At 36.1% G+C, this 14,324-nt stretch overlaps 1 long non-coding RNA gene across 1 annotated transcript; it reads left to right on the top strand.

The window, feature by feature from the left end:
- The first annotated feature begins 7,268 nt into the window (after window positions 1-7,268).
- Window positions 7,269-13,676, top strand: LOC114193803 (uncharacterized). Its single transcript, XR_003606304.2, has 2 exons — window positions 7,269-7,724; window positions 11,751-13,676. It is a non-coding gene; the product is annotated as an uncharacterized LOC114193803 (long non-coding RNA).
- Window positions 13,677-14,324: the final 648 nt, after the last annotated feature.

Genomic DNA, 14,324 nt, shown 5'->3' with positions numbered 1-14,324 from the left:
ATTTAAGTTGATGAGGTAAAATGAGTGATTAAGTCATCAAAGCGATATGCATAAATCAAATAACTAATACGTAAAGTAAGAACATAACATATTTTGGAATCAATAACAATGTAAAGAATTAGAGAAGTTACATTCAATCCCAACAAGAGAGAATGTAGTTGTTCAGGATAATAAATTCAAGTACAAGCAATTGAAGTTGCTATCCTTCTCTCATGGTTCTCCTAACATCTATTACAAAAGTGTCTAAAATAAGAGAGCAAAACTCTATTTTTTATAGAAATTGTCAGGTCTTAATGCTTTCTCCTAGGTGGGTTTTATTTTGGCTTAACCTTTGGTATGATGGTCAACAATGGAGCTTTCCTTCCTTCCTCTGAAGCTTAACCGCCAATTCTGGTGCTTGAGATTTCTTTGCAGTGAAAGTTTCTTCTTTGAGGATTAACACCAATGTCGTTGCTCAATTGCATGACTTACATTTGAATCTTTGCTAAATCATCTTTCCATGTTGAATGTCATCTTTAGGACTCAATGCCATAAGCCTAAATTCCATTAAAATGTCTAAAAAAAATCACAAACACTTTAGTTTTATTGTTTTTTTACTTTTTTATTCCTTATTTTATAATTTAAAGTAAAAGGGGTTTGTTTTGCAAAGAAATATGTAAATTTCATTCATGATAAGTGTTAAAGTAATATGAAATATTACCGTTGTTGCAATTTGGGTCACCACTTTCTTTGATATATGTTACAAGTTTCTTTACTTTTCTTGGAAACTTTACTCTACAATTTACTTTAGTTGTTCATATTATTTATTGCAACTTCTCCTATCATCATACCTCAAGAGTTTGGGATGTCTAAACAAACTTAAGAATGAGACCTTTTATTTAAAATTAATTTTTTGAGTTTTTATTATGCAAAATTATCTATTAAATTTTCATGATTAATTTTATTTAATATTTATTTTTAAATAGACAATAATGCTAATTCGTTTAATCTTTGTTTAGATATTGTTGATCTTAAACAAATTTTTATTATCTTTAGCTTTGAGAAACTCCTTTCGTCTGAAGCAATTAATACCAGAACTGTTCATTGCTTATTTCATTAGAGGTTTCATCTCCATTATCCACCAAATAGTTAAACTCTAACCTAGTTAATAATTCTGCAATCCAAAATCTTCTTACAAAGCTGAATATATCTTGCGGAGCTCTAAAGCACTTTAAACTTTCAAACCTTCAACTCCAAAGGTAATTGTTCTTCTTTTAGGTACTTATCCTCCTTACACCAAGTAAGGGTTGTGCCGGTAGAAGATAGTCTAACGCTCAAGTTAGCCCAATGCGTCAGTAAGTAATAAATGTAGTGATTAATGAAAACGTAATTAATTTACCTCGTGTGAAGTGCAATTTATATTAATATTTATGGGCCCTTACTTGGATGAGTGTGGGCAACGAGGCCTAATTACCTGTGGTTGGTTGTATGTCATTGTGGCCAATTCAATTAGGTTAGTGTCATCCTAGTCGGATAATGAGGGACCAAATACATGTCGGCTCATTAAGCCGACATGTACTCGGTTAGGGGTAATTCTTTCCTAGTCCAGGGGTGACTTAGTCATGTATAGTACACTAGCCCCCTATCTTTAACATTACACGTGTTGAAGGCTTTCTAAGAGTTTTGTGGTGTCAAGCGTCACTAGTCAGTTTCTTATTCATGAATTGTTGATCACAATGTCAGTATCCGGGTCTTAACTTGTTGATCATGGTGCCCGATACTCAATGCTCGGTTTGTTTGTAAAGAAAATTTCTATTTCTTTAGCATTGTGGCCTTATAGGTATAGTAGCCTCCAACCTAAAAAAGTTTAGTGAAGAGGTTATAAAGATTAAGTGATAGATTAGATGCGGTGAGGGAGGTGAAGGGGCAATGAGCTACTATTGGCAGAGAAATGACATAGGATTGGGAAGGTGCAGAGTCGTGACCTTGGTCTTCAAATCTAAAGAGATCTGATAGTTGAGGAGAAGAGGTGGGAAGATGAATGTCACGAAGGTTTGCTATATATAGGAGGCTCATTTGCCTTAATCAAGTACCAAATGCTTGAGAAATTTGCTTTATTGTGGATATCATTGTTAAAGAATTGTCTTATAAGTTTTGATTACTAAAAGGTATGTCACATAACAGTTTAAATATGGGTTTCGGGGAGGGGTTGGATAGTGAAAGTAGTAGCCACAACGAGAGTAGATGGATCACGATGTGGGTATGAATGGGTAGACTCTATGGTAAGGAAAAAATTTTATGTGTTTAGGTGGTTAAGGATCTTCAAATCTTGGATGAATACTATATGTATCATTGAAGAGGGTGGGTGTTGTAGACAATGTTTGTCATGCCCGGGAATGGTATGATGAGGAATTCATTTATGTATATATGTTTTTATTCCCATAGCTTTACATTTGATTACTATTTGACAAGTTCCCCATGGGTATTCTTCGTATTCTAATTGTTGCGCCAACACAAATCCATCCCAAAACTTGTGATTGTCTTTAGGCATTTAGGTTAGTATGTTAGAGACTTTATCTGTCCCTGTCACCAAAGTGCCTTTTTCATTTCTAGGAGGTCAGAGACTCTATGCATAATTTGACAGGTCCTGATGAAATACCTTAGCCAAGGGACCTAGAACAAGAGCTATGGCTAGGAGGATATAAGAAGATTGGGCCCCCTCTAAGCATCCAAGGCCTAAGTTGATGTTTAGTTAGGCTAAGTGGGATTGAAAACCTAGCCTAAGTTTCTATCTTTGTAAATATTACATTAGGAGTTAATTTTGAGCTTTGTATTCTAGGCCCAGTACAATAAGGTTTTCATTGGGCCATGTATTAGGCTTTGGAGGAAATTGGGCTTTAGAAGCATTCTGGACCAAAAAAAGAGTCTAGCCTAAACTTTGGGCCTTTGGTGGAGCGCATTTCACCAAGGATTCTAGATCCTTCATGCGCATAACTTGCTTACCAAGCTTGTAGCTAGCACCTCTATGCAAGGAAAGGGTAACTTGCTTAGGTTGCCAGTCATACCTCCCACATGCTCCTTTTGACTCCAAAATTCAACTTTCCAGCACCAATTTTTGCTCTTATTTTTAGAGACTCCTAGCTCTACTTTTCTCCTATAAATTGAGGAGCTTACTTCATGTAATATTAGCTTGAATTTGAGTAATAAAATGCAACCCAATTATGTGCTCAACCTCTCTTTTAAGCTCACCTTAGAGTAAACTCCTCTCTAGTTTACTCTAGCCTATTTCCATAAGAGTTGACCCCACCTCTCTCTAGGAGCTTCGCTAAATTGAACCAATCTTAATCCTTTCAACTTCTTGTACTTTGCTTTTGTGTGTCTCATCCATGCCATGGAGGCTTCGTCATCTTTTCAAGGACTCCAATATAGAAGATGAACTCATCTGGTCCGATAGTGGACACATCTAAGCTTGAGAAAAAGAAAAAGAAAAAGAAGATTTGTGCCCTCAACACAATGAGGCATTGGGAAAGATTAAGGGCTAAGCTTCTTGGACAAGGTGGTGGTTTCACTTCGAGGAACAGAGCTAACGACTTGATGTTTTGGAGAGCCCACTCATCACCATGCACAAACGCGTACATATATGCTTGAATGAAAGTGAACTGAAAATGGTATAGGAGGTTAAGTTGGCCACTATTGTTCGTGCGCTATTGGGGGGTTGATCGTTGATGCTCGACTAGAGGATAGCGAACTTGCTATAGAAGGAAATGGTGGTTGGATAGAAAAAAATTATGGTTGAGGACTTGGCCATCTTGTAGAAGTAGTTTAATGATTCTAAGGAGGCATGAGCTAAGGAGAAGAAGGCTTTGGAGGATAAAGAGAAAAAATTGGGGGCATGGAAGACCAGGTGTCTGGATTTGGAGAAGAAGACTAAGAATAAAGGGAAAAAGCTAAAGAAAGGGATTGACGATTTGAAGAAGGCCATTGACGATGACAAGGAGCCTCAGGAAAGACTCGAGGCTTACTTGGTTGGACTGCAAAAGTATATCATAACAGAGCACACGAACGACTTCAACAAGGATTTGAGGTAGGTCGAGTTCTTGTATTAAGAAGTTTCGACCAAGGATACATAGTTTGATGTGAACAAGGACATCTTCGGAGGTCATATGTTGGATGTGGATGAAAAAACGACCACTAAGGCAATTGAAAAGATAGTGATGGCAAAATTTTGTACATGCTGAGCGGTGATAGTTGCCAAAGGGTAGGCCAAAATCCATTTAGTGAAATAGTGAACACTGACCAATAAAACCTTGACTTGACCCTTCCTTAAAGTAAAAGGGCCTAGTATGTCCATCTCGTACTTTGCAAAAGGTCATGGAGAGATGATATGGTGTAGCTCTTCTTGCTTGTCGTGTATGACATTGTCATACTTCTATCAAGGTATACACTTCTTAATATACTCACCACAGTTCGCCTCCATAGTTGACTATAAGTAATTGACTCGAAGGACTTGTGCCACCATCGTTCTCACGTAAGAATTATACCCAAAGATACCTTGTTGTAATTCACATAGGACGTAGTCGGCATAATCGACTCGAAGTGAACTTTGAATACTTCTTAAGCAAATTTATCATGAGCCTAATTTTATCAACTGGTCATGGGAGGAAATGGGAAATGGTCATTAACCTTTGTATGAGACACTAAACTTCCTTTACATTCTTTAGGCTCCTCATGCTAAATACAATCTGACACTTTTCGTGGTTCAACTTAATGCCTCTATGTGTCAACATGAACCATAGGAACTTGCCTTTGTCTACTCGAAACACACATTTCTTCAAATTAAGGCATAGGTTGTACTCTCGTAGGGTCGAGAATACATTAGACAAATCTTTGGAATGCTGGGTCGGGGTGGGGGACTTTACCACCATATCATCGACATAAACTTCAACACTTTTACTGATTAGGTGCTTGAACACCCTATCCTCGAGCCTTTGGTATGTCACCCCAACATTTTTAGTCCAAAAGGCATGACCTTGTAATGGTAGTTGGCCTCTTCCGGGATGAAGACGATCTTCAACTTATCATCTTCAGCAATTGGAATTCGATCATACCCCGAGCAAGCGTCCAAGAAATTTAGCACATTTTGGTTGGCTGATCCATCCCCTAGCCATTCAATGTCAAGTAAAAGGTAGGCGTCCTTAGGGCACACCTTATTCAATTTTGTGTAATCCACACATATCCGTCATGTTTCACTGGCTTTCTTTACCAACACAACATTAGCCAACCATGTGTATCGTGCCTCCTTAACAAACCTAGCTTGTAAAAGCTTATTTGTCTCAAATTTAGTAGCTATTCTTATTTGATACGATCCTAACCGAAAAAAAGACGATATTTTCTGACTTTGAATTTCTTCTATAAAATAAATAAAAAAGAACTCAAAATAAGACAAAGACGGAATGCGCCATAATTTATTAGATTGATAGGTAAAGGAAGATTGGCCACAAAGAGGTCCCTCTTTGATAAGAATCAAAGGATAGACGCCACAATTAAAGATAGATAAGTCAAGACACCACAATTCAATCCAAGATTGATAAGTCAAAACACAACAATCCAATCCAGGATTGATAAGTCAAAACACAAAAATCCAATCCAGGATTGATAAGTCAAAACGCCACGATCAAGATTGACAAGTCTAAAGGTAGTTTCACACAAAGTTTTTAATCTCTGATAAAAATCTAAAGTTCTAATCCAAAACTAAGAGAGCCCTCTCATAAAGAAACAATTTCATTAATGACTAAAGTGCTTACAAAAGTTATGAAAATGTGAACAAATAGACTTGCCTAGGACTCTAAGGATATGCTCAACAATAAAGGCCCGACAATGAACTTAAGAAAATAAAAAAGGAATTTAAAACGCGTCTTGTCGCCCAGCAAAGGATGATTCATCCATTGAGCATTCGCTTAGCGATCCAAGTCACATAGAGACAATTACAATTCTAAAAAATGTTTGCTTAGTGACTAATGTTCGCCCACCGAACGTAAAATTCACAATTATATTCTAAAAGTGAACCACAAGCTATGATCTTCAGGTTTTGGGGACTTTCAACTTCTTGTATCATCATGATGCTTAAAGATATTTGTTCTTCCATCCTTTGACTTTTTGACCTTGTGATAGGTCCTGTATCACACCTAGCCGGTTTCGCTAGCATACCAACACAACCAACACATATCACCCTTGAACGACAACTCATATCGGACAAGGCTAGGGGACTGGTGTACCACACCTAGCCAAATTCGACCAAATAAGTAGACAATGTGTATATCAAGGTAGCCAAGTTCCCAGCCTAGGCCGAGTTAGCCTAAACTTGTACCGGTTTTAACCTAAACTAAACATCTAAAGGAACAACCTGCATCTCATATCACAAACATAAGCTATCAAGACAAGTAGCCGGCCTAGACCGACTATTCCAACATATCCGGTAAGATTAGAACCTAGGCCGACCACTCCAATGAACTCAGCATAATAGAAGCCCCCGCGTTCAATAAACCTTAAGGGCCTGGGTTAGGACCCAAGCCCACTCACAGCCCAAGTTAGAGCCCAAGTCAAGGCCCAGCCCATGAGATGGTCAGACATTATTAATGCTCTATATATACACGTGGACCCTAGCAATTAAAGGTACACATTCAATAATCACTGATTTGACTCCCTGAGAGCTTTGACTTACTTGAGCTTCGGAGAATCTTCTGCAGGTAACCCCTCCTGGGTTCAAGCTGACATGTATCAACCAGGAAGAGGTTAATCGAAGAGATAGCGGACTACATGGTAATGTGACGCTTGTGCCTAACTTATTTGTTCTCTGCAGGAACAGGTCCCTTAAATTGCCATGGTTCTTGTCAACACCCGATTTCGTTAGAACAAATAAAATGTATTTTTTAAAAATTAAAAAAATAGAAAAAAATAATAATGGATAAACAAAGATGATTGAAATAAAGTTTGTAAAAAAGAAAACTAAGATTTTTAAAATTAATTAATTAATTAATTAGTTAATTAAAAATTGAAAATCATAGCCATCCATTTTTTTACTACAACACACATCCTATTTTTCTCGATTCTTACCACCCTCTTTCTTTTCTAAAAACAAACCGATCACTCACTTCTCTCTCTACCCACACCCCTCACTTTTTCTTCTTTTACACCCCAAAACTCTCACCATTCTCTAGATGCCACGTGGCATCCCACTCCCACCCAACTTACACAATAATTCACTCACACACTAAATCACTCACCACTCGGTATTCACTAATTCACTCACCTTACTGACGCACACACTCACAATTCACGCTCCCCTCACTGACGCACACACTCAAAATTCACTCACCTCACTCACCCACACACTCACGGTTTTTTCACACACACCGTACACGAAACACACCTCACTGTTCACACTCACTTAATCACAAAACCACTACACACAAAAGAGGACACACACGAAAAACAGGCGACAACTCTCTTCTCTAAAAGAAAAAAGAAAAAGGAAGGAAACATTCACTCTCTGATATTCACCTCATGGCCTAAACCACCATTGTTTCATTTTTTGCCCCAATCCTTTCACGCACCAACTGTAAACGAAACCGGGGCTCACCTTCTCCACTCTTTCACACTTCACACCACCATTGCTTGCGCCAAGCTTGGATTTCCGGCAACGGGAACTAGAGGCACTGCGAGGCGTGAAGGTTGTCAGCCGAGAGGTCCATCTCCTATTCTCCCTTCTTATCTGTTTCGATTATTATTTGAATTCATCAGTTGAAGTTGATTGGCATCCAAATTGATTGTATCTTGAACCTGATGAGATTGTATTGCAGTTGTAGGTTTATTGATTAACTTTGAGTGAACATTCGAGTTGTTTTGGTTGAAAAATTGTATAACCTATGCTTGCACTTTATGATTTTGGGTTTCAGTCGGCTCAGTTTAGGGTTAAATGTATTGAACATTGTGGTTGAGCTTGTACAAATCTGAGTTTCGTTTTCTAATATGAAGATAACGGTGGAGTTTTGGCCCCTACGATGATTATTGTTATTTGGAAACTAAATTAGAGATACTTGAATTAATTGCTGAAGTGACTATGTAATTTTGTTGGTATGATTGAGTGCTGATGTTTAATTGCGGATCAAATTGTGCCATTTATGTTTTGTTTTGTTGATAACTGTCATCTCGGATAATCTTATTTGAATCTACTTTTTGTATTGACATTTTGATTGGAGTTGGATTGTTGACGGGGAACATAATTGGTTACTCTGATTTTGTTTGAATTTGCTTTATTGAGTTTATGTTTGAATTGTGATAATGTAATAGATTGATTTGAAATCCAATGACAAATGTTTTATTATTAAGTGTGGTTGGAGACAAGGCATCTAAATTGAAACAGGAATCACAAGTGCAAGTGTTTGGGAAATATGGTTCGTAAAGTCTTGATACTTTTTAGTTGCATTTAAAACCATAACTTAATTTTGTCTCAAGCCCATTTCGTTTGGTAGAATTAATGTGCTACTTTGAAACAATGAAATATACTATGATGTACTTTATATTCGCAAGTGTTAGTTTATTCATGTGATAAATTGAAATGGAATGCATGGGCTTTTAATACACTATTGATTTTGATGATGATTAGATGGGACTCATGTTTTTGTTTAGAAAATATAATAATGGTTGGATGAAATTGCATGGCCTTTATATGTTAGTTTGAAATAGGAGCGTATATGGTTATCAGGTTTGACTTTATAATTAATTGGTACTTGTGCATAAATAGACCTAATTGCATTTTGGTAGCAATATAAAGTAGTTTAAAGTCTACTTATAAAAATTTGCTAATATTTAAATATAATGTTTCTCTTCCCTTCTCATTTTTTTAATTTCATACGTTTAAATTTTGAAAGGTTGGATATCCGTATGGTCATCCACATCGTCTGGTATCCAATCTTGTTATCCGATTTTTTTTTTCAAAGACAAGTTTTTGGGATGTTGTATGATCGTCTTTCATCTAACATCCCCATAATAAAAGTTTGAGTATTTGTACGATCATCCGATCGTTTAATAATCGAATATTTACCTCGACCTTTAAAAATAGTTTTTGGAATATTTGTATGGTTGTTTGTCATCTAATATCTCCATAATAAAAGTCTGAGTACTTGTGTGATCGTCCGCATCGTTCTAGTACTCGGTACCTTTCATTCTATTAAAAATTCTAAAAACCTTATTATAAAAATTTCAAAATAAAAATATCAACACTCATTCATTTAAGTCCAATTTTCACTAGCATTCCCTTTCATTCATGTCCAGCTCCTACCGACACACTTTCACAAATTTTTATAAAAAGAACTATGTAACATTGATTCTCTATTACGAATAGAGATTCATATGAGCGAGGAATTATCCTTGTTGGACCCTTTAAAATAAAAAAAAAAATTGTTTCTTTTCTATATTATTTTCTTATTATTTTTGGGAAATTAAACATCTTGAAAACCACATCATCTTGGTATATCTAATTAAAGGTACCACTTTTGAGCGGGTGGTGTAGGGTGCTAATACCTTCCCTATGTCGTAACCGACTCTAGATTTAAAATTCGATTTTTTTAGACCACATGTTTTATTTTACAGTTTTTCTATAGTTTTCCATAATAAACTATGATGGCGACTTTCAAAAGTTTATTTTATTTTATTTTTTCGAGTTAGCTATATCCGATAGCGATTTAGGTTGCGACAATTCCTTTTCAAGTTCTTATATATGTCTAGGATAGTCCTCTATCATACCTTCCTACCTAAAGCGAAATTGTCCTCAATTTTGTGTAACCTGAAGATTCATTTACCTTTGTATTGAATTAAGAGATAGTCCTCTATCATGTCATCCTTTTTGTAGAAAATTTATCCTCAAATTTGTGTCACTTGAATATTCTTTTCCCTCAGGTTTGGTAGTGTTAGAATGATGTAGGATTATCTTGTTCCTTTTTAAGATTAATGTATATGGTGTGAGTTGATTAAGAAAGCTAAGTAAAATCCCTACTAGACATTAAGATAGAATGATATCTAGATGTGAAGGTTCCTTTCACAAGGCTTAAGAGAAAATGATGGATTGATTAAAAACAATTAAGAATGGAAAACACATAAAAAGAGTAAAACTCGAGACACACACAAAGGAAGAAGAAAGCATAAAATAGAAAGGAAAGGAATGGTAAAAATGTAAGAACCACGCTACTACAAGGCTAGGCTAGAAGCCATGTCAACCTTGAAGATGAGTGGATGTGTGCCGCCACTTAAGTCTAGACCCATGATAAGGAGGAAAAATCTCACAAATAGTTGAAAGACAAAGGTGTATAATTTCTCCAAAATGTTCAACCTCTTTTACAAGTGTTAGAGGACCCCTTATATAGAAGTGTTTAGGGGTCTCTAAGCAAAAGCACAAAGTTCTAAAAAGGATGATAATGCAAATAACAAAACTTAGAGTCTAGAAAGTAGGTCAACAAAGGAGTACATGGACACATTCTAGAAGCTTTCTTGGCCAAGGTAAGGTGATGCTCCTTCTAAATGTTTCTAGACTTCTTGGTGGCCAAGACATGTGGTCATCCTTTCTAGATGTTTTTGGAAAGCTTTGCTCCTTCTCTCTCCTCCACATGTGCTCTCCAAAAGCCATATAAAAATGCGCCATTTGTCTCTCCATGTGTCACATAATAATGAACCTACAAAACAAGTTAAAATAGATTAGCATGTTGGCTTAGGTTAAGCTAATCTTGAGTCAACAAGTCAACCTTAGACCAAGGTCAACAAGTCCACTAAGAAAAGTTAACTAAGCCAACTTTAGGGAATTCAAACTAAGGAAAATAAAAGCAAAGGAATGGATCAAGGAACTTCCTTTCTTCTAAGCATGTGTCATGGGCCATCATCCTTGGTAGGGATCAAGCCTTCATCATAGAAGTAGCTCACCCATTTGGAGAGAATTTGACCAAAATTCTAGAAGATCTTACAATGTACACCAACATAAATGAAAAGACACAATACTAAAATAATCAAAAAGTAGATATTATATGACAATGAGATTTAAATTCTGGAAGAAGCCAATATCTTATTATTAAAGATTATCGAGGTCTAACTCCAAGGTCAAATACCCACTTGTAACAAACATCAAACAATTTTAAAGTAAAAATATAATGATCATAGGTACTTCAAATGATAATATAAGAACAAATGATATTGTGTCGATTAATAACCAAATTATAAGTACAACTTTGGCTATCCATTGGTTTGTTGGGAATATAGAATAAACTAACTCATGTGTATATTTTCCCAAACTTGCATCTTTACCCATAGGTTGGTTGAAACTAGATAAAAAAAACTAAGTCATGTGTAGATATTTCTAAGCTTGTGTCCAAACTAAAATAATGATTTTGAATATTGAAAGTAATTTACAAACAAATAAGTATATTATCAAATACAAGTTTATCAGTTTGAAGCTTGTATCTTCCTTTGTTGTAACTCTTTCTTCAGTCCATTGTTGAAGCCATTGTTCCTTGATAAACAATTCTTTCCTAGAAAACAAGACAAAATGAGGTCAATTAGAATGTGCTTTTAATATTATTTCAGAATACTCTCTTGTTTCTTTCTATTTTCTTTCTCTTCTCTCTTTTTCTTTTTTTCTCTTAGTAATGGGCATTATCATGTTTTTATTTTATTTATTTTAATGTTTTATTGTTATTTTACCTTTGAGTTTCTTTTTAATATTTCAGGTTTTATTCAATAAAAGTGGAAAAGATAAACATTTGGTATGATATCTGGACTTGTCCACTGTATTATTTGTGTGATTTGGTACACCTTCCAATCACGTAACAAGCTTTTGGCATTGTTGTCGAGGACTAAAGTTTGGTTTAGTTTAATTGTGTTTGTTTACTGATTTAGGTTTTATTTATTTATTTTATTTATTTAAGAAAAAATGGCTTTATTATTCTACACTGTCTTTATTATTCTATATAGTTTAATGCGCCTTTCTAGTTTTTTTCATTATCCATGAGATGCAAGGTTTCAGCTAATCAACTACTCTACGGTCCAAAAGATTGAAAGAACAACTTAAAGAAACAACAATATCAAGAGAAGACTATTTAAGGAAGCACAAGAAGATTCCCTTATAATTGTAGAAAGTACACAAGATTTCTCTTATCATGCACATATCCAACCATCAGATCATTACAAAGAGGTGGATATGGCCGGAACAGGTGAAGTACAACGTACTTTGGGAGATTGTGCCACATTCATGGGTCCACTCAATTTTAATAACAATGCTAGGCCAACCATAACTAAACCAAATATGGAGATGAAACCTGCATGTATACATTTAGTGTAGAGTAATCAATTTGACGGGTTATAACATGAAAACCCATATAATCACTTGGCCATGTTTCTGGAAATTTGCAACATGGTGAAAATCAACAAGGTACCTGATAATGTTATTCGCTTGAGTTTGTTTCCTTTTTCTTTGACAAGGAATGCAAAGGTATGGCTGCACTCTTTCCCTGAAAATCAGGGAAGGCAGGAGATAACATCATTCCAACAAGACTATGAAGAATCCTTGAGCCAAACATGGGAACGATTAAAGGGGTTGTTGAGGAAGAAGCCAATGCATGGATTTAATGATCTAACCCAAATTAACATCTTTTTAAGAGGACTTAGAGCACAAACTAAGTTGATGTTGGATTCCTCAACTGGAGGTATTATCAAATCCAAAACACTTGCACAAGCCAAAACATTGATCGAAAACATGGCTTCTAATAATTATGAGGTGCAAAATAAGCACAAACAACTTCAGAAGAAGAGAGTATTAGAGCTCCAGACTCATGTTAACTTAAAACATGCTAATGAAAAAATAGATGGAGGCACTTATGATGATGAAGATGTGACCATCTCATCAAGTTCCAAGGAGGCCAACCCTAGGAGGATCACTAGGAGCATGAAAAAAGGGAAGTCATTATCCTCTCTATCTTTATTTTGCATTTCTTTAATTTTAATTTCTTGAAGTTTGTTGTGGTTGACCTTGACTTAAGGGTTGACTTGTTGACCCAAGATTAGCTTAACCTTAAACCAACATGCTAATAAATTTCTTAATTTGCTTTTGTAGGAATAAGAAAGGAGGAGGACCACATAGGAGACAATTGGCGTCCTAAGGAAGAGAGAGAAGGAACAAGACTTTCTAGAAGACCCTAGAAAGGGGCGACCCACATGCCTTGGACACCAAGACTTCTAGAAAGTTCTAGAACCCTCCTTTAGGAGCCTTGGCCATGAAGACTTGCCACCTAGATGGCTTGGACGAAAATTCACCTAGGTACACCCTAGGATGACCTACTTAGTAGAACATGTTAGGTTTCTTTTGTAATCCTTTAACTTAGTTGTTTTGCTAAGGGGCCCCTAGACTTGTCTATTTAAAGGGACCTCTAACACTTGTACAAAGGTTGAACATTTTGGAGAAATTAAACACCTTTGTGTATCAACCATTGTGAGAGTCTTCCTCCCTAGGGAGTGAATGCTTTTAAGCCTTGTCTTGAATCTTGATTCAAGTGGCGGCACACATCCACTCATCTTCAAGGTTCCCATGACTTCTTCTAGCCTAGCCTTGTAGTGATGTGCTTCTCACATTTTTATCATTCTTTTCCTTTCCATTTTAAGCTTTCTTCTTCATTTGCCTGTGTGACTTGGGTTTTACTCTTTTTTATGTGTTGTCCACTCTTGTTTGTTTTGAATTAATCCATTATTCTCTTCTCTAGGACCTTGGGAAGGAACCTTCACATCTAGATAGCTTGCTATCTAAATGTCCAGTGGAATAAGATAATCCAACATCATATGAAGAAGTTATCGTCATTGCCACAAGAAATCCAAAATGCTTCCTAAGTGCAACACCAACAACTGATGCAAAGTTGTGTTTTATATGAAGAAGATCATGCAAATGGGCAATGGGTTGTGCAAAGTCAACCACAAGAGGATGTCAATTACATGGGAAATCAAAAACTGCCAAGGAAACTACAAAATTTTCAATCAAGGATGGAAGTCTCATCCTAGCATGGGATAACTAGACCATCCAATAAGCAACAACAACAACAACCCTCCTTGTACGAAAGGCAAACAAAGTTGGAAGAGACACTCCAACAATTCATGCAAGTGTCTCTTTCAAATCACAAGAGCACGAAAGCCTTTATTCGTAATCTAGAAACACAACTGGGTCAATTGGCAAAAATGGTAGAGGAGAAACTTGCGAAAATTTTTACAACCAATATAGAGGTGCACCTAAAAGAGCATTGTAATGTTATCACAACGAG

The sequence above is a fragment of the Vigna unguiculata genome, chromosome 8 (assembly GCF_037176805.1).
Source record: "Vigna unguiculata cultivar grain cowpea cultivar isolate G323 ecotype 2 chromosome 8, ASM3717680v1, whole genome shotgun sequence".
NCBI classification, from domain to species: Eukaryota; Viridiplantae; Streptophyta; class Magnoliopsida; order Fabales; family Fabaceae; genus Vigna; species Vigna unguiculata.
Note: the sequence above shows the minus strand (reverse complement) of the source record. Positions and strands in the feature narration are given on the sequence as shown.